This window comes from Urocitellus parryii, chromosome Y, assembly GCF_045843805.1.
Source record: "Urocitellus parryii isolate mUroPar1 chromosome Y, mUroPar1.hap1, whole genome shotgun sequence".
NCBI classification, from domain to species: Eukaryota; Metazoa; Chordata; class Mammalia; order Rodentia; family Sciuridae; genus Urocitellus; species Urocitellus parryii.
In genome coordinates, this window is record NC_135548.1 from 24936427 (window position 1) to 24962889 (window position 26463).

The following is a 26463-nucleotide window of genomic DNA, read 5'->3' on the forward strand; positions in this document are numbered from 1 at the left end:
AGAATGTATAGATATTACAACTATTGTAGCCAGACAGGTAGGTTTAACCCTTGAATAATCCTCTTCTGATTGTTTCCATTAAAGAACAAGATAATCAACTAAGGGTGAAGATAAGACAGGAGGTTTTATAGTTTTGAGGTAAGGCATAACCTTGTAAGGAAGTGCAAATAACTCTAAAATGAAATATCATAGGGTTTACTAGGCAGCATTAAAAAGGTTCCATTGACAGATTAACAGAAAATCCAGCCATTATAGTTAGGTTTCCTCCCCAGTCACTTTCAGGTACTCTGATGCAAGTGTGGTGCATGTGGTGATACAGGGTTTTCTAGGGAGTATGACGAAGGGAGACAGAGGCAAGAAATTGAGGGTATAAAGAAGGATGTTATTATAATAAATAATGAAAGGAAAAGAGATAGATATTGTGTGAAGAATATTAAAAATACTGGGATGGAACTGCAAATTGGTGCAACCACTATGGAAAGTAGTATGGAGATTCCTCAGATAACTTGGAAAGGAGCCACCATTTGACCCAGCTATCCCACTCCTCGGTTTATACCCAAAGGACTTAAAATCAACATATTATAGTAATGCAGCCACTCTATGTTTAAAGAAGCTCAATTCTCAATAGCTAAACTATGGAACCAACCTAGGTGTCCTTCAATAGATGAATGGATTAAAAGGGGGGTATATATACTCAATGTGATATTATTCAGCTTTAAAGAAGAATGAAATTATGACATTTGCTAGTAAATAGATGGAGTTGGAGAATATCATGCTAAGCAAAATAAGCCAATCGGAAAAAAACCACAGGCCAAATGTTTTCTCTAATATAAAGATGCTAATTCACAATAAGAGAAGAAGAATGTTACCTTAGACTAGGTAGAGGGAAGTGAAAAAAGGGGAGGAAAGGGGATTTAGGGATAGGAAAGATAATGGAATGAAACAGTCATTATTACTTTATGTATGTATGCGACTGCATGACCAATATGATTCTATAACATGAACATTCAGAAAAATGAGAAATTATATCCCATCTATAGATATCAAAGTGCATAAATGTATTCCACTATCATGTATAACTAATTAAAACAAATAAAAAATTAAAAAAAATACTGTGTAAAAGTATTTCAGGACCAAATAGAAGAAAACCAGTAGATGAGTAGGAAAACAGAAAAAAAAAAAAAAAACACTACACTGCCCTGGCTGGTCTAAAACTCATAGGTTCAAGTGATCTTCCAAAGTGGGGAGGGGACTATAGGCACATGTTACTATATCTAGTGTCTAAAAATGTTTGATAATGGGACACATTAGATTATTAAGAGAGGGTTGATAATACTTAATTTTGCATAAGCCTTACTATAAAAAGCTTAGGTTAAAAGGGGGCTATGATAAACTTCATCATTTTCAAATGATAAAGATTTAACTAATTGGGACTGGGGTTGTGGCTCAGGGTAGAGCACTTGCCTAGCATCGATGAGGCACTGGGTTCAATCCCCAGCACCCACATAAAAAACAAACAAACAAACAAATAAGCAAGCAAATAAAAGTATCGTATCCATCTACAACTAAAAAACTATTTAAAAAAAAAGATTTAACTAATCCCTTTATCCCTTTAAATTTGAAGCAAAATAGGAAGGAGAAAAGATTTTTCATCTTCAAAGAATCCAGAAAATACCTGCAGTCTCAAATCACAAATATATGAATAGCAAGGAGACGAGGAGGGAACATTCAAATCAAAGAAAGGGGTAGAAAAATCATGACAGCTATTATCTGTGAAACAAAAAGCCATTTTGCTCTGTAAAATGCAGAAACAGACTGAATCTGTTCCAGAGAAGATGGAAAGTGATATAGTCTGTAAAATATGCAATTAAATTCCCATGTCCTCACCAAAACCAGTTAACAAAAAAAAGTCTAGAAAAAAAGCAATTCATTGAAGTATGTTCAGAAAATACAGGTAGAAAATCTGAGTCACAAAATATAATATATTGTACATTAAAATATATGGTATATACTTTGCACATTAAGAAGTTTATATCCATGCACTGGTGATTACTAATAGGCATAATAAGAGAAATAAGACCTGTAGAAAAATGAAGAATTTGTTCTAGATCCTAGAGTTTAGTTTTCTGGTTCTGGTATTGTAAAGTCCATACACTGTGCTTCACTTGGTTTACTAAAGGAAATCTGGAGGACAGAGGTTTGTCTGGTGATTTTTCTTTCAACAGAGGGGCAAATGAAGTTCTGTTGTCAACGAGAGAGACAACCTACTTATGAAGCAGATGTTTCAAAGGAGCCCTGATAGGGTAAGAAAGAACAAACAAATAAACAAGAAAACAGTGCCAAGTTTAAAGAGTCAGCAACAAAATTAGATTTAGAGCTTCAGAAAAGGATAATCTCCGAAGAGGTCCACTGCATGGTTGAATGTATGCAATTAGTAGAGGTAGAAAGAACTGACTGCTCAATTTTAAGCATGTGATTTTTTAATAACAACCAACAATGATCTATCAGAATTTAAAATAGCAAAGAATAGTCTCCTTACAGATATTTGAGAACTAAATTTGGTCACAAACTATAGACATCTAATAAGATAAAACATTCTCTAGGAACAAATCCAAGAGAATTGCTCTTAAAACCAGCTAATGGATAATGCTGTCCTATTTTTAGTGACATGCTTTTAGCTATCTAATTTCAACACATTTACCCAGAGATACACAGTATCCCCTACCCAAATCTGTGGGTTTGCTTTCCACAGTTTTAGTCAACCTTGGTAAACCTCCGTCTGAAAATATTAATGGGAAATTACAGAAACAAACAATTCTTAAGTTTTAAATTGTTGCTGTGAGTAGTGTGATGAAATATTACACCATCCCACTACCCAACACATAAGTCATCCATTTATCTAGAATATCCATATTGTATTCAAGATCTGCCTCATGGCAGTGAAGAGGAAAGACAGACCACATTCACATAACTTTTATTATGGTATTTTTGTATAATTACTTTATTATTTGTTATTATTATCAGTCTCTTACTATACCTAATTTATAAATTAGACCTAATTTATCATGTGTGTACTGGAAAAAAAAAACTTTGAAGTACAGATGGTCCCTTTACGACTTTTAGATTTTATGATAATGAGAAAATGACATGCATTCATTTGCAATCATTTTGAATTTTGGAATTTGAATTCTGATATTTTCCTATACTTATGACATACAGTATAATTTTCTCTCACAAAGCTGTACAGTGGACATTTAATTATAAGGGTAAAAAACTGAGCTGGGCGTGATTTCCTACGCCTACAGGCTTGGGAGGCTGATGCAGGAGGCTTGCAAGTTTGAGGACAGCCAAATTTGGCACCTTAATGAGACATTGTCTCAAGATTTAAAAATTTGAAAAGGAATAGGGATATAGCTCAGTGGTAAAGTACCCCCCCCCCTTTAAAGTTCAGTTCCCAGTGGTAAAGTTCAATCCCTAGTAACATTTAAAAAAAAAAAGTTAGCAAATGTTACTCTACAGTGTACTGTGTTACTATGCTATATATGAAGTCAAAGGCTTGGGTGTGTTGAGCATATCAAATTTTTCAATTTATGATACTTTCAGCTCATTATGAAGCCAGTAGGATACAATCCCATTGTAAAGTGAGGCACATATATACATAGAAGTTTGGTACCATTATTGATTTCAGGCATCTACTATAGTTCTTAGAACATTTTCCCCCAAATAAGAAAGGACTACTGTACTACTATTACTTAAAACAGTGATTTGTGAACACTTGTTTATAGAGCACAAACAACTTACCTCCCCAATCATCTACCAATTATCTAAATAATAATTTATTGAACAACAAACATGCTCCTATATCAGGTCCTGGACATAAAAAATATGAGTACAACAAATATCTTTTCTTTCAAAGAATTTCTACTTTAATGAAGAATATGTATACATGCGCGTGCATGTGCACATGACACACGACAGGAGTTGTTAAAAGTAATAGAACGTAGAAAGTATTGTCAATTCTCTACAGATGAAATGGGCATGGGCAAGAGGAACAAGAATTGTAAGCAATACAATTAGCAAAGTCATACTAATGGGACCATAGAGCTACATTGTTTCATAAACTAAAATAGAATTTCTAGTATTAAAATAACAAAATAAGGGCAGGAGCATAGTGACTCATAAAGGAAACTAAGGAAGTTAAACTTCATTCTCGAGGCAGTGGGTGGCTGATGAATGATTTTGACCAACTGAGTAACTAGCTTTATAAAGAAATAACTGATTGCACTGTAGAGAATAGTCAGTCATTAGGCAAAGGAACAGAAAAAAGAGCTAAGGAGACTTACCATTCTAACACATTCATAAACAAAATGAGAGATGGAGCAAAAATTTAAGATAGTAGCAATGGTGAGGAAGATAATGGAAGGAATGTGATAAACACTGAAATAGTGCAAAAATAAAATTACTAGTTTAAATGACAGACAAAAATAAGTTTTATGTTTTTGGTTTGGTTGACTGGTGGATTTTCCACAACAGAAAATAAAAAAAAAATTCATTGTTCCTGACATCTGATAGGTGTTGGGAAAAAGTATAATGGCAGCCGCACCCCAGGAAAAAAAAAAAAAAAAAAAAAAAAAAAAAAAAAAACCGCCAACATGGCGCCTAAGGACCTTCTCTTCCTATTTTCCCTTTTTTTCACTGGTGCGAAAAGTTCCCGCCAGTGTGAACTCTCACGCTGGCATCAATTTAAAATCTCTCTGACAGGAAACCTTAGCCCCAATAAGAACTAATTTCGTGGGCTCCGGAACTGACATCTGGAGGAACTTACCAATAAACGAGTGAGCCGTCATTTACCTAAGCCCTGCCATCTCTCCTTAAATCTATATAAGCCCACAGCCTTTTGTAATAAAGTGGAACTCTCCCCAGCGAAGTGTCTTGCATGGAGGAATTCTTTCAATAGGAGGACTAAGTTTTGTTTAGGAATGCCCAATTACTCTGTCCCATAAGAATAGATGGGACACACTTTAATTCAAAACATTTTATGTAGAATATCCAATTTCCAGACTTCAGGCCACACTGATTTCAAGATTTAAAATAAACCCAAAGTTTTAGGAACAGATTATTAATGAACACTGAAAGCATAATTTGGCCAATTTTCAATGGTTGTCAAACCATTATTTGGCAATTGCAAAAAAAAAATGTAATTTTACAAAGAGATGCAATTCACCTTAAACAAGGCTCAATTTTAGCTCTGCTAATCAATACCCTGGTATATACTGCACACAAAATTTCACCAATGAATTTCCTTGAAAAAAATCTAATCTAAGGAGGTCCTTAGACATGACGTTCAATGAAAGAACAAAAGGGACATAGGAACATGTTAAATAATACAGAAAGAAAAAAAATCTGGGAAACAAAAAATGTGGGATGCTTTACAAGACAACTAGTTTAATGCTGTAAAAAAAGTTAATGTCAGGCTAGGATTATAGTTCAGTGGAAGAGTGCTTGCTTCACATGTGTGAGGCACTGGGTTCAATTCTCAGTACCACATAAATAAAGATCCATCGACAATGAAAAAATATATACTAAAAAAAGTTAATACCACCTAAAGAAAGAAAAAGTTGAGAAATTTTTTTATAGTTTCAAAATGTCCTAAAGACATAACAATTAAATACAGTAATGTCAATTAGTATGTTTTAGTCACACTAGCTTCTTTATGATCTTTTAAATACACTAGGTATGTTTCCATTTCAGGGTCTTTGCCCTTGTTTTCTCTTCCTTCAGATATGAGTTTAATGAGAGCCATCATCTTCTTCAAGTCTTTGCTCAGTGTCACACTCTTGAGAGGTGTTCTTGAATGTACTATGTTAAATCATCCCTTTTGGGCCAATCTCTTACTGATTTTATTTTTCTGCACAGTATTTATTGCCATCTATCATACTACAGTATTTTGCCTAGGTGTTTATTCTTTGGCTTTCTCCTCTTAGCAAAAATGAAAATTTTGCGAGGGCAGGGGTTTGTGTCTAGTGCATTCAAGTGTTATATCCTCAATGCTTTGAATGTAAAAGACATTCAAATATTTATTGATCAAATGAATAAGTCACCACAAGAATACTATTTTCAATATGATTCTAAAAATGATGATAGGGATATCTAAAAATATTTTATCCATGTTCATTCTTTAATCATCAACTTTGGTGATTTGTTTCCTTAGCCGCAGACTAAGGAACTAGTAAATGAATTCAGCAAATTAACAGGATACAAAATCAACACTCATAAATCAAAGGCATTTCTGTATATCAGTGACAAATCCTCTCACAGTACACTAAAGAAATAAATTAAAGAAGACCTTAGAAGATGGAAAGATCCCCCTTGTTCTTGGATAGGCAGAATTAATATTGTTAAAATGACCATACTAACAAAAGCATTATATTTAAAATCTCAATGATATTCCTCATAGAAATAGAAAAAGCAGTCATGAAATTCATCTGGAAAAATAAAAGACCCAGAATAGCTAAAGCAATCCTTAGAAAAAAGAGTGAAGCAAGTGGCATCACTATACCAGAACTTCTGTATTACAGAGCAACAGTAACAAAAACAGCATGGTATTGGCACCAAAATAGACTGGTAGACCAATAGTACAGAATAGAGGACACACAGACTAACCCACATAATTACAGTTATCTTATATTAGACAAAGGCGCCAAAAACATATACTGGAGAAAAGATAGCCTATTCAACAAATGGTATGCTGCTAGGAAAACTGGAAATCCATACACAACAAAATAAAATTAAACCCCTCTCTCTCACCATGCAAAAAACTCAATTCAAAGTGGATCAAGGAACTAGTAATTTAATCAGATACCCTGCATCTAAATGAAGAAAAAGTAGGCCCCAATCTCCATCATATTGGATTAGTCCCCTACTTCCTTAAATAAAACTCCCTATAGTGCAAGAATTAAAATCAAGAATTAATAAATGGGATGGATTCAAACAAAAATGCAAAAGAAGCAATCAGTGAGATGAACAGAGAGCCTACAGCTTGGGAGCAAATTTTTATCACTTGCATATCAGATAGAGCACTAACCTCTAGAGTATATAAAGAACTCAAAAAGCTAAACAACAACAACAACTAATAATAATAATAATAATAATAATAATCCTCCAATCAATAAACGGGCTGAGGAACTGAACAGACACTTCTCAGAAGGTGATATACAATCAATCAAGAAATATATAAAAAAGTTCAACATCGCTAGCAATTAGAGAAATGAAATCAAAACTAAACTTCAGATTTCATCTTACTCCAGTCAGAATGGCAACTATTAAGAATACAAACAATAATAAGTGTTGGCAAGGATGTGGGGAAAAAGGCACATTCATACATTGCTGGTGGGGCTGCAAAATGGTGCAGCCAATATGGAAAGCAGTATGGAGATTCCTTGGAAAACCTCTAGAGCCAGCTATCCTATTGCTCGGTCTATACCAAAAGGACTTCAAAACAGCATACTACTGGGACACAACCACATCAATATAATTGCAGCACAATTCACAATAACTAAACTCTGGAACCAACCTAGACGCCCCCCTTCAGTAGACGAATGGATAATGAAAATGTGGTGTATATACACAATGGAAATTACTCAACAATAAAAGAGAACAAAATCATGGTATTTGCAGGTAAATGGATGGAGTTGGAGAATATAATGCTAAGTGAAGCTTGCCAAAAAAAAAAAAAAAAAAAAAAAAAAAAGCTAAATGTTTTCTCTGATATAATGAGGCTGATTCATTGTGAGATTGGAAGGGGCAGCATGGTAAGATTAGACGAACCCTAGATAGAGGAAAGAGAAAGAAGGGAACAAGGGGGTAAAAAAGATGGTGGAATGAGATGGACATCATTACCCTAAGTACATGCATGAAGACACGAATGGTGTGAATATACTTTGTACAGAACCAGAGATATGAAAAATTGTGCTCTATATGTGTAATATGAACTGTAATACATAACAAATTAAAATTAAAAATTAAAAAATAAATAAATATATAAAATCAAAGCAACAATGAATGCCAATATCATACCTTTTAAATGTCTTGCCCAAGACTGTTATCAATTAGTTAAATGAGATACTACCAAACGTTTTTCTTTTACTCTCATTCATGAATCTTGACAAACCTTTCATTTAGAGTGGGAAACAATCTATCATTAGATTTATTGGGGGGGGAGCCAACAACAATAAAAATTGGGATACTGATACCTTTGGGATAAACTAGAGGAGTCCACTGATCATTTTGGTAGTATTGGCAATAAATGAGTTCTTCAATTTGTCAAGGACATACTCACATATCCTACACAAATGTTATATATATTGCTTTGCATATATCAAGTGACTCATATGAAAAACGGGCATATTAAAAACATTTTGGAATTATACACATTAACATCTTTGAGGATACCATGTTCCTGAAATCGCAAGAAGAAATTCCAAATTCTAGAGTGCTGTTTCCTAAATTATTACAATAAAATAGTCATAGTTTAAGATGTAAAACCACATCTGTTGAATTTACATAAACCAGTTTTCACTTTAATTCTGCCTCAAAAAGTTAGAATGCAAAAGAACCATGTGTTAAGGAAACAAAATAATATTCTATTCACCCTTGGGAAGCTCTAGTGAAAAAATATTTTTACACAACAAAATTTGAAGGGCCTAATAAAACACACTGTCTGAACTTTTGTTTTGAAATTTTATTGTATATTTACCAATAAAAAGTATCCATAAAGATTAATTCGATTGATTGTGGTAAAACTATATACTTCTAAAATAAGAGGAAGTTTGATTTAATTTGTCCTATACAAACACAGTTATACCAATTAAGAATACTGAAAAGTCAACGCCACAAGATTTTTATAATGTTCAAATCACATAGCTTTCCCATCTTTGACTCTTTAGCACTTACCTACAACACTGTCTAGTATACTTAGGAGAACAACAATGTTTACAGTATGGCTAATTTATTAACATCAAGGCCAATCTCCTGAGTGTGGTACACAAGACTATTAATGATTTGATTCAGCTTCATTTTTGTTTCCCCTCAAGCACTCTAAACTCTCCTCATTAAACTCCTTCCAGGTTTTTCAGGTGAATTTTTATTCATCTTTAAATATCTATATTCAGGGTTGGGGATATAGCTCAGTGGTAGAGTGCTTGTCAGGCATGTGTGAGGCCCTGGGTCCAATTCCTGATTCTACAAAATAATAATAATAATAATAATAATAATAATAATAATAATAGAAAGAAAGCAAAATCTAGTTTGTAAAGACCTCACACCCTACATAGTTAAATCATCCTTTCATGTCTCACTGGATTTTGCATGTTTCATAACTATTAAACATGTTAAGGTATTATTGCTGAGTATTCCCACATTGGGTCTAAGTTTCAGATCATTGTGGTAGACACAAATTATATTTCAAGTATCCCAAGGGAAAGAGTAATGAGTTCAATACTGAAGACGGTAGATGGTAGAAATGGCACTCCTTACTAATATATTCACTTACTATAAATTACGTATGTAAGTTCAATGATTTTTATAGTCTATACTCTGTATCTCCCCACAAAATACAAAAGTACTAAACACAGAGAAAAAAACAGAAACTAAACCTTAAATATTTGTAATCAACAAGTGAATAATATGGCATGTGGTTGCACTGATACGACTGTAATATTTTGAAACACATGTAATTATGGCATTTAAATAAAATATTTAATTTAAAAAGTATGTAAAATATCCCTTTTGTCTTCATTGACCTTCAAAGATTACTTTTATGTGAATAATATTAATACAATAATAGATACACTTAATTCTATGAATAACAATATATGCTGCAAACTATACCTTATTACAATACATGAGGATTACACACTCAGTCTTCTACTTACCAAGAGTGGAAAGAAAATAAATCCTTTCATCTATTTATTTCAAATTACTAGATACTTTAAAATTAGACATAGATCACAACTAAAAGGGAAAAATGTGAAATAATTACCAGTTACTTAAGCATACTTCCCATAAGAAATCTAGCTACTCTTTGAGAAGAATGTAGGCAACAGGGCAAAGAGGGGAGAGAAACTTTATATGTCAAATTAACTTTATCCCAAATTTTCACTATTAGATGGTTCGAAGGCTGAAAAATGCTTTCTTGATAGAATGTATAAATAAAAAAATTTAAGAGACTGTATTTGAGAATGCAAATAATTTGACCTTTCTTCTACACTCTGCAGCATTTCTTTTACATTTTTGAGGTTGTGTGCTATTTAACCACTTTTATACTTATTAACATTTTAACCCTTTGATTAAATAACTGTTCATATAAATAAAAATATGGAAGTTCCATACTTACTTTAAATAAAAAAAAAATTAGGTAAGTACATATGATAACAAATGAGAAGAGAAAAAAGCTGCAGGGTAACTTGTAATAATTATAGAAAATCACCACAGAGGAAGAAAGGAACCCCACTGGGGTTAAACCAAAGCTCTGCCCCCAGCCAGGGGACAGCTGATGCTGAGAGAATCTGGAGAGAATCAGAATCAGCAGAGAGGGATGGCAGCTTCTCACGTTGCCTCAAGAATGTGAGAAGCTGGGCTGGGGTTGTGGCACTGGGTTCAATCCTCAGCACCACATTAAAAAAAATAAATGAACAGAAAAAAAAAAAGAAAATCACCACATAATCTTACAATTTATAAAAAGAATTAAAGGGACTAAATGAATATATTAAATGTGTTACAAATGTTTCCTTATGTACAAGGCATACTTAAATATATGAAAACTATATTAGCTGATTTTGGTAAAACATACCTAAAAGTTTATATATATGAATATAGTGCTAATAATCTGGAAAACAAATATTATATTTTGCCTTAGCTTCCAACGGCTGATTCCAAGAAGAACCAAATATACTTTGCTATAAACTGAAGAGCCATAGAATGCTCTGGGAATTAATTTATTTCTAAATTAGGTTGATATAATTACTTAGCACTTTGGCTATGTGCAAGTTTGTAGGGCTTAAAAAAGTTTATTAACAAACTATTTGTAATAAAGAATAGGAACATTAGTGTACTTCTCAGGCAATAACATAGATTTTTAGACCACTTCCTGTAAAATCTATCTGTATTTGATTAGGTGATCACCTTCACCTGACTTTGCTATAATATATTTATTTCAATAATATTTTAATAATGACTATTCTTTTGAGAACCACTGCTTGAATTTAACAGTTCGAATTTAACAGTTCAGATCTTTTAAAAAACATTACTATAAAATATGATGTACCAAAAATAACCTCCCATATTCCCTGGGGAATAAATGACCAAAAAAAGTATTTTGAAGGGAAAAAAAATCAAATATGATATATCTAGTAATATACAAGTATTTAAACCCAAGTTCTTGGGAATATACAGAGTAAAAAAAAGAATAATATTTTCCTAAAATTACTGAAGATAAAATAGATGGCCTTAGAAGATAATCTAATAAATAATTCTGCTCTAAATGAACACATTCCTAGTGTAACCAAACAGTTGTACAACCAAAAAGGAAAAAGATTTAAATGATTTTTTTTAAAAAAAAGCAATCTTTGATTAGATCACTATCTCAAATGTTGAAAAAAATATTTGGAGGAATGAAATAAATTCTTTTAAAGTAATTTTATTTGCTACGTATTGATTATCACTTTTGGTAACAGTTAACTACCTTTTAATATATTCTGAATATATGACCGTATTGGCATATCATGACCTTTATTTCCATGAATTTCTCATCTTCTCCTAGTTGTTTAAACTTAGTACAAAAGTAATGATTTTTTCCTTGAGCTGGATGTGGTGCAGGTCTGTAATTTCAGAAATTTATGGGAGGCTGAAGTAGGAGAATCAGAAGTTTGAGGACAGCCTTGTCAATGTAGTAAGACACTCCCTGTCTCAAAATTAAGAAATAAAATGGGCTGGGGATATAGCTCAGTGCTAGAGTGCCCCCACGTTCAATACCAACTACCAAAAATAAATAAACAAAAGTAACAATTTCTTGTTATCACATTCATTTTTACAATATATTCATTTGTTTCCCCCTCTAACTGTTTTCACACGTGAAGGGTTTTAATAATTTAATTCTTGGCTTTCTTCTTTTTATTTACCTTAAACCAGTAATTTCAAACTTTGATGTCTTGTTAGAATCCTGATGAACTTTTAAAAATTCTCATGCCCAGATCACGCACTTTACAAATTAATCAGAATATCTGGGGATGTGGCAGAGACAGGTACCAGTACTTTTTAAAGATACCCAGATAACACCAATATGCAACAAAGGTTGGGAACTATTATCTCAAAAACTTGTAATAATCTTTTCATCAAGTGTTAATATTCTTAAGGTCCAAGATACACAATACATTTTAATTTGAGATCTGAATCACCTTTGATACAAGTCTAGTGTAGTACAATCATTCTGGCAGCTGATGAAGCAACTTCCCAATTACACCTTAACTTGATTTTGTTACCTACTGTTTGGCACATACAAGCTCTTGAAATAACCAGTTTATTTTTTGATGAAAAGAAGCCCAACAGTAATATATTAAAATCCAGGTTTGTTAGTTTTAGAAAGTTAACTTCATGTAAGTTCAAATGCCTTACAGTCCAACACAATCCAAACAGAATCTGTGGCATGCCCTTCTAATTAAATATTTCCAGGAATATTTGCTACAGTTTGTATTTGCAATGTCTCCTAAATGTTCCTGTTTTAAAGGCTTGTTTCCCAGACTGGTATTGTTGGGAGGATGTAGAATCTTTTAAGAGGTGGGGCCTAGACAGAGCTCTTAGGTCCCTGGAGGCATGCCCCTAAAGGGAAAGTGAGCCTCTTCCTCTTTATTTTGCTCCCAACATGAGATGAATGCTTTTGCCATGCACTGCTGCCATACCACAGCCCCAAACATAACAGGGTCAGCAGATCATGGACTGAAACTTCCAAAACTTTCCTTTTCGTAGGTTTATCTCAGGAATTTGTAAGAAAGAAATCTGACTAGTACCAAGTCAAGAATTAAGTAAAACATATACTCACACTGGCTGACAGAAATCAAAACTGTAAATAACCTTACCTAAGTGGGAAAAAAAACCAAAAAACTTTACAATGTCAAATGCTTTTGGGATTACAAAATCGAGAACAAGGAATTATGGATATACATAAGAATGAAGCATAATGTAAAGTTCCTAACATGGTACTAATATAGTTGAAAAGACACTAGCAGAATGTTTCTGTAAAGAATCACATGTAAAATATTTTGGTCTGGGGCTGGGGATGTGGCTCAAGTGGTAGCGCGCTCGCCTGGCATGTGTGCGGCCCGGGTTCAATCCTCAGCACCACATACAAACAAAGATGTTGTGTCCACTGATAACTAAAAAATAAATATTAAAGTGTTCTCTCTCTCTCTCTCTCTCTCTCTCTCTCTCTCTCTCTCTCTCTCTCTCTCTCTCTCCCCCTCACTCTCTCTTTAAAAAAAAATATTTTTGGTCTGAGCTTGCTTTAGAGAAGGTGAACAACTGATGAGAAAGACATCCAAGATGTTATGTATGTTTGAGTGTATTTGTTTTATGGTGGGTTTGTACTACTTCATTCAACTGAAAATTAGTAACAATAACAAAAAAAAGGGCTAAGCTTACACTCAAGAGGGGGGAAAAAAGCAATCTTTGAAAGTCAAGAAAAAGGAACATCTGCCAGAAAATAGAAATCATATTTAAATCAAAAGGAAGAATATTAAAACTGCAATTAGCAGTGCCCCAAAGCATAAATATAAAAATAAAACTGAAAATGTTTCAGCATTTACAATCCATGTAAAAACTGTTTGAGACAATATTTCACTGAAAATAGGAAACGGGATTATGAAGAAAAAAACAAAACATGTATTCTAAATGAAAATTAGAATACCCTGAAGTAGAATGTCCAAAACAGAAGTTTTAAGTTTCACATATACACACAAGTAGACATAGGATGGCAGTAAACGTTCTGTTTCAAATAACTGGAAAATTCTGAATCAAATAAAGTTAAGCTGATTTTTCCTCACTAGGAATCTTAAAAACTAAAATGTGCTTTGATACTAAGAAAGGTATAATATGGAACCCTGTTCAGATTTCTTTGACCTCTGAACCTTTTTTCCTCTAAAGCATTTAATGGGACTAGCATTCCACAGAAGAAAAGTGTTGGAGATGCATTTATAAATTTGGGAATTTGAGAAAGTTTTCAAGAATAAAAGTCAAGAATGAACTTCTACTTCATAATATTAATTTTCTTATCCTTATCAATCATCAGACATTATTTAATGCTACCTCCACACTATGTAATCAAATCCCCAAAGCTATTAATTTTGTAATTAGTAGCATGGATTGATATTTAATATAAGTAAGTAATATATATCTTCTCTTACAGTAAACACCAAATCAAAACAAAACTTGAAATAATCAACGTTAACAATTTAAAAGTATAAGTAGGAAATCTTCATAAATATTGGAATGCTATACCTCATCAAATTCTTCAGTCATTTTTCTGATGATTTCTGCATTCTGCATATTTCGAAACATCTCTATTCTCACAGTACCTGTGAAACAACAGATTTTACAGTTATTCTTTATCTATCTCATGCTAAACATAAAATTTAATCTGATCATTGTTTGAAAAATTAAAAAAAATATAGTTTTTCTCTTTCCTCCTCAAATTCTTATACCATATATTCTAAAGAAACCTCTTACATAGGAACTTCAAACTTTTTCAGACATTTTTTAAAAATCTGAATATCTAATGAACTAGATGATAAGTACAGAGAAAGAGTGTTGGGGAAGGAGAAGACAAAGACAAAAAACATTAAGTTTGTACTAGAAGAGACTAATTAAACATACACTAGTTATATCTAGACATACAGCTACCTGCCTTTGTCTTAAAAATCTCCAACTATAGAGATCATATTTCTCTTGTGGCTATTTCTGATATTCTTTATCATCAGAATGTTCTTCAGTAAATTAAAATGTCCCTTGATATAATCCATACCTGTTTTCTCTGAACATGAGAAACTCCTAAGCTCTACATAATTATCAAGAAATAAAAATTTACTTTTTCATCTTATTCCTTCATAATACTTCTCTCTTCGTTAGTTGATTTTACCTGAAATATGGTCATGTAAATTTTACCACTGGTACTGATAAGGAAAAACAAATGTAGTTTAGCTGAAAACTTGCATTAAAAATCAACATAATTTAAATAAACTAAAATGTAATTCAAAAATCAATCTGGAATACAGAGAATAATTAAACATGACTTTTTAAATTCAAGTTTTAAAAAATTGCAAAATTAAGACTTTAGAATAAATCCAAAAATAATTATAATCTGACAAACTTCTTGTCAGTAATTATCAACTCCAATTCAAATCACATTTAAGAAAAGAGCAACTCCTATAGGGTCCCTCTCACCTTACAAGTGATCTCTTTTCTCTCCACTTGAATAAATCCTATTGTCTTATGCTTTTAAAAAATGAAAAAATAAAAAGAGGGAAGAGTCTTTAAAATATACTATATATTTGTAAATATTTATTTATTTATTTTAGTTGTAGTTGGACACAATACCTTTGTTGTATTTATTTATTTTTATGTGGTGCTGAGGATCAAACCCAGAGCCTCACACACGCTAGGCAAGAGCTCTACTACTTAGCCACAACCCCAGCCCCAAAAATGTACTATATATTTTTTTTAAAGAAAGATCACATAACAATAGAATAGTTTCTAGAAGTCAAAAAAGTGTGCCCTTCATTTAGAGTAATGGGCCAGTAAAAGTTCCAGCTACTCAAGTTAAGGAAAGAGAATGACAAGTTTAAGGCCAGTTTGGTAAGCTTAGTAAGACCCTGTCTCAAAGTATTAAAAAGAAAAAAAGGTGGGGGGAGGGCGGTGCTGGGCTTAGTAGCACATGCCTGCAATCCTAGTTAATGGGAAGTTTGAGACAGGAGGACAGCAAGTTCAAGGTAAGACTGGGCAACTTAGAGAGAGCCTGTCTTAAACTAAAAGTCTAAAAATAAAAAGGGTCAGGGATATAGCTACATGGTATACTGCCCCTGGGTTCAACCACTTGTACCATCCATAAATAAATAAGCAAGTAAATAAATAAATAAATAAAATGAGATTGATACATTTTTCAAAGGTCTAGAGATGTAGTTCAGGTGTAGATTAACCAAGGGTTGAATTCCCAGTACCTCAAAACAAAACAAAACAAAAAACACACAAATGAAATAACTATATTGGCACATTAAATTTAATTTACTATTTGGAAAATTGATACTGTAAAACTGAAATCTGCCTTATCTTTTTAAATAGAATCATATTCAAGCACATTTTAGTTATTTAGTTACTTGGTGCATACTTGGTACTTCATTTACAGGATGCTGAATTTATCAATATCAATTTATCAAGTATAAATAATAAATTCCCTATATCCAAGAGGAATAAGAAAAAAATATTTTAAAAGATTTTGTTCCAAACACACAATTCTTAAAAAAGATGGGAGGGCTGGGGCTGGAGCTCAGTGGTAGAGCACTCGCCTAGCATGTGTGAAGCAATGGGTTTGATCCTCAGCACCACATTAAAATAAAAGATATTATGTCCACCTATCACTAAAAAATAAATATTAAAAAAAGATGGGAAAGTTTTGTATTGTGACTGTATTTACTTTGTATTATGACTATCTTTTTAATGATAAAAATAATCTTGAAGACAGTTTACTCACTAAAATATAAGCTTAATTTTGCAAAGATTTTTAAAAATTAAAGAGGAAATCTTGGGCTGGGGATGTGGCTCAAGCGGTAGCGCGCTTGCCTGGCATGCGTGCGGCCTGGGTTCGATCCTCAGCACCACATACAAAACAAAGATGTTGTGTCCACCCGCCGAGAACTAAAAAATAAATATTAAAATTCTCTCTCTCTCTCTCTCTCTCTCTCTCTCTCTCTCTCTCTCTCTCTCTCTCCCCCTCTCTTCTCTCTTTAAAACAAAAAAAAAAGAAATCTGAATTAAATTTCTAATTATCACAAATAAAATCTGTCTCTGGCAGGCATTCCTAAAATCACCCAAATTAAAACAAACAAACAAACAAAAAACAAAACAAAAAAACCCTAATTTAACATCAGTCCATTGAAGTTAAACTTCTTTGGGTTATGAATAATCTTATCAATTTGAAATAGTTCTCACAGATAAATATGTAATACACTTATTGTATTTATTTTACCAACCCCTATTTTGTTAGTTATTGTTTCATAGCACCCTGGATAAGTAAAATGACATTCAAAAAATTAAACAATTAAAAGAATTAAAATTAGATTTTTAAATGATTAACCATTCATATTTATATACACATAAATTGTATTGACTACAGTGTTACAAAAGCCAATAAGTTATGCATAATATCATTCATGTTCATAGATTTATATGTTTTGTCATATAAATCTATAACAAAACTGCTAAAAGCAAGAAGGGTTTGTGGAGGCTCCAACATACACCACACACCTGGTTGCACATACCAAAAAATTGTGGAGAGAATACAATGCTGGCACAGACAACATTCCCTGACCCTGCCTGGTAAGAAACACAAAGCACAGCTTGAATACCACTCAATTTGTTTAATGTGAGCTGACAGGAAACAACAGGTTTTATATGAGACACACATAAGCTGTGGAAAGAATCTTCAACTCAAGTACCAGGCTAGAAGGAACTTTTGGCTTCTTCTCCCCCATGTATTTTAACTTCTATTATTAATTTTATTTCTCATTTTTGTTTACAGCTGTTTTCTTCTATGCCTTAATTGGATTTATGTATTTTTCTCCTTTGTTTGAAATTTTTCTTTGTTCTTTCCTCCCTGTCTCTCCTTCTTCACTATTATTGTTTTATTAATTTTACCTTTATCAACTTTTAACATTTTAATCAATTCTATATTATTTTTTACACTTCCCTAATGTTTCTTTTACTTAGTTTTTACTGTGTTTTATGTTGTTGTTACTGTTATTTGTTTTCTTCTAAGTTATTCTGAGAATTCATGTTTGGCAACTCAAGTACCTGGCAGGTATTTTGCCACTAAGCTACACCACCACGCCTGTTGAGAGAAACCACAACCTACTCTAGGGAAAACTTAGTCTCATTCAAACCATGGCAAAAGAATGTATGAGAAAAATATCTTAAACCAGAATAATCTGGCAGGGTTACAAGAATCTAAAGTCCCTCTCCTGGACAAGCAGTATAATAATAGCACCCATAAATAACAACTCTTTTGGATACCACACCTCTTATATAGGAACTTCAAACTTCTTCAGACATTTTTAAAAATCTAAATATCTAATGAACTAGATGATAAGTGTAGAGAAAGAGGACCTTCAAAGGATCTTTTTTCCTTAAGTCACTCTCATAGAACCTTTTAGACTGCACACTGTGGACAACACTAGGGTAGTAATCAGAGTGTACATCTCTAATACTCCACTGTCAACATCACACCTGCATGAACTACTAAACGGATCCTACTCTCCTGAAACCTACAAAAAAAATCAAGCCTGAGTCTCTATCAAGGTACAACTGTGTCAAAATCCACTAAACACAGAGAAATCACAAAGAAATTATACCACCAAGTCCATTTGGAGCTAAGTACAACATTCCAATACAAACTAATACTCGTCAGTACATCAGCAAAAAAAAAGTCTGTTTACTAAAAGACCCTCACATCATGATGGAAGAGATATGCTTCCCAACAAATGCAAAAATTTTAACAGAGAAATACAAGAAATAAGAAAACAATAAAACATGGTTCCTCTAAAAGCTCCTGACTATCTAGAAAGTGATTCCAAAGATAACAAAGGGGATGAAAAGCCAAAGAACCAACTTTTAAAAATAATCAACTAATTCAAAGATGATAAAATAAATAGTTGAATGAATAAAGAAAAACAATGCAGGAAATGAAAAAGCCCTTCAATAAGAGAGAGATTCTGAAAAAGAACCAAACAAATCTTGGAAACGAAAAGCTCAGTAAGTCAAATAAAAATCTCAGTAGATAGCCTCACCAACAGCTTAGTTCAAGTGGAAAAAATATCACCAAAGCTTGAAGACAAGGTTGATGAAGTATCACATTCCAACAGCAATAAAAAGGAAAAAAAAATAAATATACAAGACGTTTGGGACATCATTAAAAGATCAAACATATCAGAAGAGACAATGGAGATGAGTTACAATGCAAAGGTACACAAAACTTATTCAGTAAAATAATAGCAGACAATTCCCTAAATATTGGGAAAGAAATAGATATCCAGCTATAGAAGATTTAGAATCCCAAAGAGACATCTTAAGAAAAAAATAAAACCTCTGTATGACAAATAGTTAATCTGCCAAAAATACAGAACAAAGAAAGAGTATTAAAAGCTGCAAGAGAAAAATGCTAAGTCATATATAAATTATGGCAGATATAAAAGTGTAACAGATTTCACAGCAGAAATTCTACAGGCCAGGAGGGCATGGAATTATGTATTTTAATCCTGAAAAGAAAATAAATGCAGACTGAACAACTATATCCAGCAAAGTTTTCCTTCAGAATCAAAGGAAAAATAAAAACTTTCCAAGTATAAACTAAAGAAATGAATGATCACTACAGCAGCATTACAGAAGATACTTAAAGGAATCCTAAATCCAGAAAAGAGAGATAAAAGCAATCATGAGAACACAGTGAAGAATTAAACCTCACTAGAAGATAAGCAAATAAGAACTACGATAAAATCAAACATTAATGACTAAGATGAATAAGGGAAAAACAAATAAATGTAGAATCTTCAAAGTAATCCAAGGAACAACAACAAAATCACAGGAACTTTCAAAAATAACCTTGAATATCAATGATCTTAACTCTCCAATGAAAAGATGCAGACTGGATGCCTGATTTTTAAAATAGACCCAGTAATATGATGCTTGTAAAAAAAAAAAAAAAAGTAACCTTACTAACTTCACTGAAAGTGAAAAGATGGAAAATGATGTTCGAAGAAGATGGAATGAAAAAAGCAAGAGGAGTACTTATATTCATATCTGATGAAACGGAATACAGCCAAACTTGGTAAAGAGACAAAGAAGGTCATTTCATATTAATAAAGATAATAATCCATTAATTAGGAAGATATAATGGTTGCAAATCTATGTGCAATGAACATAAGAGCATCCTATTTTACATTAAAAAGCCATTACTGCACATAATGGGAGATATAAGTCCCAAGAATATTGATGGGTGATTTTAATACCCTACTCTCACCAAAAGACAGCTAATCAATAAAGACAAAAAAAATCAACAAATAAACATCAGAGTTAAACTGAACTTACAAACATCTATAGAATAATCAACACAATTCTAACAGAATACACATTGTTTTCATCAAAAGATGAAAGGTTTCCCCAAAGTAGAACATATTTTAGGCTACAGAACAAGTCTTAACAAATTCAAAGCTAGGAGCAGTGCATAGATGTGTACTACCAGCTACTTGGGAGGCTGTGGCAGGATTGGGAGTTTGAGGACTGCCTGGACAACACATACAGAAATACAACAAAATACAACAAAAGATCTGGGGACACAGCTAAGGGGTAGAGTGTTCCTGGGTTTGATCCTCAGAATCGGAGGGAAAAAATTTAAAAAAAAAAATTGAAATATTTTCTTGCACCTTATCAAATCATAATGGAATGAAATTGTTAACACACAGCAAGAAACTATAGAAATTATACAACACAGAGAAAGAGAATAAACTTTGAATGAAGAGTGGTCACAGAAGAAAATAGGAGGGGCATCAGTTTCTCATCTGGTGGAAATTTTTAAATTCCTAGAATAAAATGAAAATGAAAACACAACGTTATCAGAATCTATGATTCAGGAAAAGCAGTTAATAGAGGAAAGTCTGCAATGCACAGAGAAACCTCTAATAACCTAATGATGCATCTCAAGGTCTCAGAGAAACAAGGTGGGAGGGAAAAACGCTCCAAAATCCATAGAAGGAAAGAAGTGATGAAGATCAGAGCAGAAATAAATTAAATAGAGGCCAAGAGTACAATACAAAAGATCAATGAATAAAAAAAGAGTTGATTCTATAAAAGATAAAAAAAACTGAAAAATCCTTAGCAAAATAATGAAAGAAAAGAGAGAAAGGACCCAAATAAATAAAATTATTAGTGAAAAAGGAGAAATTACAACAAAAAAGTTGTAAAACAAATTACAGGGCTGGGGATGTGGCTCAAGCGGTAGTGCGCTAGCCTGGCATGCATGCGGCCCGGGTTCTATCCTCAGCACCACATACAAACAAAAATGTTGTATCTGCCGAAAACTAAAAGATAAATATAAAAAATTCTCTCTCTCTCTCTCTCTCTCTCTCTCTCTCTCTCTCTCAAAAAAAAAAAAAACAAAAACAAAAACAAATCACAACATCACTGAAGTCAATACTGATTATTATGAATTATTATTTAAACTATGTTATTAAACTGGAAAATCTAGAAAGACAAATTTCTAAACACACATAACACTCAAAATTGAACCAGGAGAATATTTTAAAAATTAAAAAGATCAGCAACAAGCAATGAGATTGAAGTCTCTCAACAAAGAAAAGCCAAGGACCAGACAGATTTACTGCTGTATTTTATTAGACTTTTAAAGAAGAACTAATACCAACACTGCTCAAATATTACATAAAAAAAGGGAAGAAACCCTTCCAAACTCATTCCACAATGCCAAACTTATTCTACAAGGTAGTGTTAACCTGCTACTGAAACCTCATAAGCACACAACTAAAAAAGAAAATTATAAACTAACATCCTTGACGAACACAGATGAAAATATGCTAGCTAAAATCACTTGCAAATAGAATTCAGTAACACATTAAAAAGGTCATACACCATGATCAATTTGGCTTTATTTCAGGAATTCAAGTATTTAATATATAACATATATATTATATATACATGTATATATAACATATATTATATGTACAACATATATAAATCAATAAACATAATACAGAACATAAAGAGAATAAAATAAACAAAGAGAATCAAGGATAAAATCTGCATAATTGTCTCAATGGATGCAACAAAGACCGTTGATAAAATTCAACATCCCTTCATGACAAAAGGCCCTGAAAAAATTAGGTACAGAAAGATCATACTTTAACATAAAAGGCTATATTGACAAACCCATAACTGACATCATATGAAATGGGGAAAAACTGAAAGCATTTCCTATAAAATCAGGACCAAAAAAAAGGGTGTTCACTCTCATACTTTAATTCAATATAGTAATTAATATTTTAGTAAAATAAATCAAATAAAATACAAATATAAAAGAAATACAAATAGGAAAAGAGGAAGCCAAATTATGTTTGCATAATATAATTCTAAGAATATCCCAAAAACTAAATCCAAAGACTTTCAATTTATAAAAATATTCAGCGAAGTATTAAGATAGAAAATCAACTTACAGGGGCTGGGATCATGGCTCAATGGTAGAGTGCTTTCCTCACATATGTGAGGTACTGGGTTCTATTCTCAGCACCATATATAAATAAATGAATAAAATAAAGGTCCATCAACAACTAAAAAAAAATTTTTAAAAAAGGAAATCAACTTACAAAAGTCAGTACCTGTTCTATAAACAATAATGAACTCACTGAGGAAAAAAATCAGGAAAACAATCCCATTTACAATACCCTCACAAAGGAAAAAAAAAATGAGGCTAACCCTAGATGATGAAAATACCTGTGCATAGGGACTGGGAGAATTAAATACTGTTAAAATAGTCATTACTAAATGCAATCTAAAGATTCAATGCAATTTTCACCAAAATGTCAAGAACATTCTTCATAGAACTAGAAAAAAGCAAGCCTAAATTTCATTTGGAAATACAAAAAATGCTGAATAGCCAAAGCAATACATAGCAAAGTGAGCAATGCTGGATGCATCATAATATTAGATTTCAAAATATACTATATAGCCACAGTAACAAAAACAGTGTAATCTTGGAGGAAAAAAAATGGCATACAAACCCAAAAAACCAAAGGTTAAATTTTTCTCTGATAAGTAGATGCTGATCAAAATAGGGGGGAGTGTGTGGGGAAGTATGAAGAAACTTCAGATTGTGTAGAAGGGAGTTGGAGGAGGGGTTGTGGAGATGAAGGATGGTGGAACTAGATTATCCTACAAACGTGTATTAGTACATTACCAGCGTAACTCTGCACCACGTACAGCCAGAGGAAGGAGACATTGTGCTCCATTTGTGTACAATGTGTTAAAATCCATTCTACTATCATGTACAACTAATTAGAACAAAGTAAAAAAAATTTTAAAAAGATTATACTCTCCCTGAGGATTAAAAAAATAAAACAACTGCTATAAACAAGTGGAACAAAATAAAGGACCTGGAAATAAACCCACATCTCTCCATCCATCTAATTCTTGACATAGTGCCAAAACACATGTTGGAGGGGTAGAAAAAGCCTCTTCAATTAATGGTGTCTGGAAAACTGCGTATCTACATGCAGAAGACTAAAATTGGATACTCATCTCTCCCAGTAACAAACTTTTAACACCAAAACCACAAATAACCCAAATCAATAAATGGGCAAGAGAACTGAACAGACACTTCTCAAAATAAGAAATACAAATGGTCAACAAACAAATGACTAGCACCAAAATCAAGTCAAAATGGATCAAAACTTTTAATGTAAGACATGGAAGTCTGAAAGGGGAAACACTTTTATGATACTGGCCCAGGAAATGACCTCCAATAGTTCGGGAAATAAAATACAAAGATTGGGTGTCCAATAGGTACACACATACATTATTAATTATGGTTATATAAGAGTAACATAATTTTTATTTTATCTCAATTATATACATATCACTTTTCTTAACAGCAGCTATTAAGTTGTGAGGACATAAATAACTAGTTTGGATATAACTATTTTATAAAAGGAACCATTGCATTTCTTTTGGCCTAGAGGTGCCACAAAAAAATTCCTGTGATACTAATGGGCTCACAAATTAGGAAAGTTCAGGAAACTGATTAACTGCTCCTAGGTTTAATTCTCTGGCAATCCTGCACTCCTAAGGAGCATTTGGAAGTCAATATAAGTACTACAAAACAGAAATATTAGTTGTGATAACCAAAGAAGAAAGGTTATTTCTAATCATCAATTCTCAAGCATATACTTTATATAAAAAGACATTTGTCAATGAAAAATATTTATCATTACCCCACATAAACACTTTTGATGGCTCTCCAGTTTCCCAGCTCTTCACCCCGCCCCCACCCCGAGAAAGGAGGTTAAACAACTTTTATTGGCCTCATCTCCCGGGAGATTGGCAAACTAGCGGGGCAGTGCTCCGGCCTGGAGGCCGCCCCCGTCGGGGGCGGGGAAGGTAGATAGCGGGAAAGCCCGGCTTCGACGCCCGATCACCCCCAGTCAACAGCCTTTGCCCCACCCCGCCAACAAGAGGCCAGGGCCAGCAGCCGAGCCCAGCGACCCCCAGGCCCCTCCGCGTAGGCGAGCTCGTCGTTATGTGAAGCCGCCGCTAAAACACCGCAGAAACGCAGGGCGGCGGAAGGCATTCGCGCCAGCCCGCCTCGGCCCGGCCCTGCCGGGCGCGGGCGAGTCCCCCGAGAGCCTGGACCGGGGGCGGAGGGCCCGAGCGAGCCACAGACTTCCGCGCCTGTCGCCATAGGGCCCGGGCAGGCGGGGGCACAATTTTCGGGGCCAGCGGGAGGGGTGGGCAGAGACGGAGCGCTGGGGTGCCCGCCGCGCCCACAGCCGCCTACCCGGGAGCTCGGACGGCCCGCAACCGCCGCGCCCGCACAGGCCCCCGCGGCCTCCCTCCCCAGCGCGGGGCCCGCGCCGGGCCCGCCCGCTCCCCGCTGGAGCTCTCTAGCTCTCACCGGCCTCCATCCTGGATCGGAGCTTCCAGCCCCCGCGCCGCTGCCGCCGCATTCCCCCTCTTTCCCGCCCCCCGCCGCCGCGGCCCGCACTCACCTCAGCTGCCCATCCGGGCGCTGCCGGCCATCGACCTAGTTTCCCCCCAGAAGTCTCCGGTGTGTTATTCCCGATGTGGGGGGGTTGTTATGGGGTGGTCGCCGGGGATTCGGGAGCGGGGGCCGCGCCTTCAAAGGAACTGCAATCCTAACCCGCCATCTCGTGGCATTTTCCACACGCCAATGGCGCCGCTGCAGACTTGGGTCCGGACCGCCCTCTGCTGGCCGCGGTGCTCACTGCCTTGCTGACTGGCCTGCCCGGAAAGGGGAGGGAGCTGAGGCGCGAGCTGGGGGCCGCGGCGGGTTTTCACATAAAGGCATTTTAAAGAAATATTTTTATGAATTATCCTTCCTTTCCACTACTCTTTTGCAGATATAGTTCCAGATGCAGCTACTGAATATTTAGACCAAAGAAACAAAGACAGCTTAGCACAGCCCTGTCACAAAATAAAAATTAAAAAGGGCTGGGGATGTAGCTCAGAAGTAGATTTCTCCTGGGTTCAACTCCCAGTATCACAGAAAAAAAGAAACATTAAGTTTAGTTGGTCAGTATAACTAAGTTTGAATCTACTTTCATTCAGAAGTCCCAAGGCATTGTCTAGTACTCAGTGAAACTGAATGAAAGTATGGATTGATTTTATTGTTGTTTGCTTGCTTGCAGTGCTGGGTGTGGAACTCAGGGCCTCATACACAAGCCCTGGATTAAAAAGTGTTAACAAACAATAAAATAAATCTGTTACTGTGTACCGTATGATAAATGAGAGGATGAACAATTACAACAAAAGCATTCCAACAACCCTCTCTGAGCTTGACAGCAGGAATGTTCAACCTGTTTTCCTGGATTTAATAGATGATTAGTTTCTTAATTCCTCATCATTATCAGATGTTTACCCTTCCACCCAATGTAAATCATCTCTGGGTAAAATATTTTATGGAAACATATCTAAATGATTTTCCTATGATCTTTCATTGCATATATTTTATAACCAGGTTTATTTTGTAAAAAGAACTTTTCTTATAAATATCACATGCATATTAATGACCTATTGAAACAATAAAAAGTTACTTGCTGTTATGGTTTAGATGTTAGGTGTCCCCCAAAAGCTCAAACCTGTGAGACAGTGCAAGAAGGCTTAGAGGTGAAATGATTGAATTACGAGAGCCTTCATCTTGATTGTGGTAATGGTTTAACAGGTATACATACATGAGGAATGGAATTGACCATCTACAGACTGAGACCTCCGAAACTGTACGTCCCCAAATAAACTTTTCCTCCTCTAATTGTTCTTGTTGGGTCTTTTAGTCACAGCAGCAAAAAAAAAAAAAAAAAAAAAAAATGACTAAAACACTTGCCCATATCTTTACTCTTGTTCTTAATTCTC

The 26463-nt window shown here is 34.2% G+C and overlaps 1 long non-coding RNA gene across 1 annotated transcript in view; it reads right to left on the reverse strand.

The window, feature by feature from the left end:
* The window catches only part of LOC144250923 (uncharacterized), a 60085-nt gene extending 34957 nt beyond the window's left edge, over nucleotides 1–25128 (reverse strand). The window contains exons 1-2 of the long non-coding RNA XR_013342608.1: nucleotides 25083–25128; nucleotides 14548–14624 (exon numbers count right to left, since the gene is read on the reverse strand). This is a non-coding gene — a long non-coding RNA (uncharacterized LOC144250923). The remainder of the gene's footprint in view (nucleotides 1–14547; nucleotides 14625–25082) is intronic.
* Between the last annotated feature and the right edge of the window lie 1335 nt (nucleotides 25129–26463).